Source organism: Ziziphus jujuba, chromosome 8, assembly GCF_031755915.1.
Source record: "Ziziphus jujuba cultivar Dongzao chromosome 8, ASM3175591v1".
NCBI classification, from domain to species: domain Eukaryota; kingdom Viridiplantae; phylum Streptophyta; class Magnoliopsida; order Rosales; family Rhamnaceae; genus Ziziphus; species Ziziphus jujuba.
In genome coordinates this window covers 1,350,357-1,352,679 of record NC_083386.1, presented here as the reverse complement: position 1 = coordinate 1,352,679, position 2,323 = coordinate 1,350,357, and positions in this window count along the sequence as shown.

The window sequence follows — 2,323 nt, the reverse complement described above, 5'->3', positions numbered from 1 at the left end:
GAAATGAGGAGGTGGTGAGGGGTGGCTGGCGCATGTGGCCTGAAAATGGCCAGAAAGGGGTCAAACGGAGTTAACCGACGGTGGAGGGGAAAATAGCCATCGAGCTTCGCCGGCTCGATCTGGGCACGTCCGGTGACCGGCGGTCGTGAAATTTTGGGGTTTGGCCGGAAATGGGGAGGTGCTCCTATCTGGCCAGCGCATGTAGCAAGGGTCGGCCGGAAAATTTGTTGATTCCGGCAGCCAGTCGTTTCTCTCTCTCCCTCTCTCCCTTTCTCTCTCTTGCCCGTCGTTTTTGCCAAATAAAAGCCACCATGGGTAACACTGTTCACCCACATGGACCAATCAGGTGACGACACATGGCATTACTGTGCACTTAAGCCAGATATAATAAAATATTACGGTATCCGGCAAACTTCACACGTCTATAACTTTTTAACCAGATGTCCGATTTAAGCGTGCCGCTAGTCTATAAACTCGTATCGATAAGTACTTACAACCATACAAAACTCAAAGCAAAATTATACAAGGATAAAAAGTCAACTCCCGGTACCTTTTGGACAGTTTGCACCACGACTTGTTTTGCCCATAACTTTCAAACTGTAGCTCCGTTTCCAACGTTCTACTAGTCTACAAACTCGTACCAACGTGTACTTCGTAACCGTACCTCAGTCAACCTAGAATTCCATCCGAGTCAAAAAGTCAACTTTTGACCCCTTCGATCAACGGTCAAAGTCAACGGTCAACCTCAGTCAAAGTTGGAAATTTTCCGTTGTACTTTGGAACGGGGTGTTACAATTTCTCCCTAGGGTCATTTAAGAATCCATATATTGCATTTGTTTGCATTTAACACATATTAGGGGACTTGTGGGGCCCAAAAAATTGGTAAAATATGATTACTACAGGGGTTTCGGTAATTACCGATGAAATTTACGGTAATACTTCCAGAAAGTATAAATTGATTACCGTAGGTTTCATCGGTAATTACCGAATGTCTATAGTAATTATATTTTTTTTGCCAATTTGAGAACTTTTTTAGATATTTTTGGGTTTTTTTCCTTAGAATCAATTAAGAATCTATATTTTGCATGTTTTTTCATTTAACACACATTAGGAGACTTGTGGGGGCCAAAATATTGGTAAAATGTGATTATCGTAGGATTTTCGGTAATTACAGATGAAACCTACGGTAATGTTTGAAGCAAAAACTAATCGAACATTTTCACTTATTAATGTCGTTTTTTCTCTTACTTTGTCAGCAATTATCATTAATAATGCTACATTTAGCATGTTATTGGTTGGAACACAAATGATTGAAGTTGTCGGATGGAATTGTGGTGATTCTTTTACGACGGTGTCCAAATGTCAATTACCGAGGATGCATCGGTCATTACCATTGGACAGTAATATCATCCTTGCAATAGTAAGAAACCTAAAAACAACTGAACCAAAAACTGAACACAAAATGATATGTTATCAACGCAATACGACAGATGAATTTGACAACAAAAGAACACATAAAACCAATGTCTATTATGCCAAAACACATGTTACGCGGTTAAGCAACTAATTGCATTCCTGACTACATTGCATAACACACGCATACCTCATAACATGCCCCCATTATCTTATTATAGCGTCGAGCGATTTATGGGCCTTCGATTCAATGGTGCTGTTGGTTGGTAGTGCTATCAAGAGGTACGGCGGCCGAGCATGATCGGTTGCTGTGACCAATTTGTTTGCACACCCCGCATCTATATTGATGACGCTCCTCTCCTTGATATTGAATCCTCTTCTTTCTTGGTCTTCCTGACTGTTTGCTAATTTAAGGTGGAAGTACAACATGGTTTATGACATCATCTGGAGCATGCCACTGACATTTATCTCAAAGTGGATATATGGTTTTCGAATATGCGTCATGGAGTGAGTCAACTAAGTAATGCGCCGAGTAAAGGATATATGGAGAAATATGTCGATGCTTACATGCTGCAATTGCATGGACACAAGGAAATCCATCAATGTTAAATTCCTTACATGAGCACCTCTTATTTTCTAAGTTAACAACTCCAACGAACATACCATGGCCAACAACTTGAAACTCATATAAGTTCAATGGAATAACATGTAAGCCTCTGCCATTATTTGAGCGCTCTTGCATGATATTTTCCAACCAATTAGTAACAGGAGTTTGCATTGTAGCTGCATTAGTTCGACGTTCATACCACCACTTTTACAAGACATCACAAATGTGATCTAGTAATGACAAAACAGGTTTATCCCTAGCATCAAGAAGCACAGAGTTCATGCTCTCTGTGATGTTAGTTGT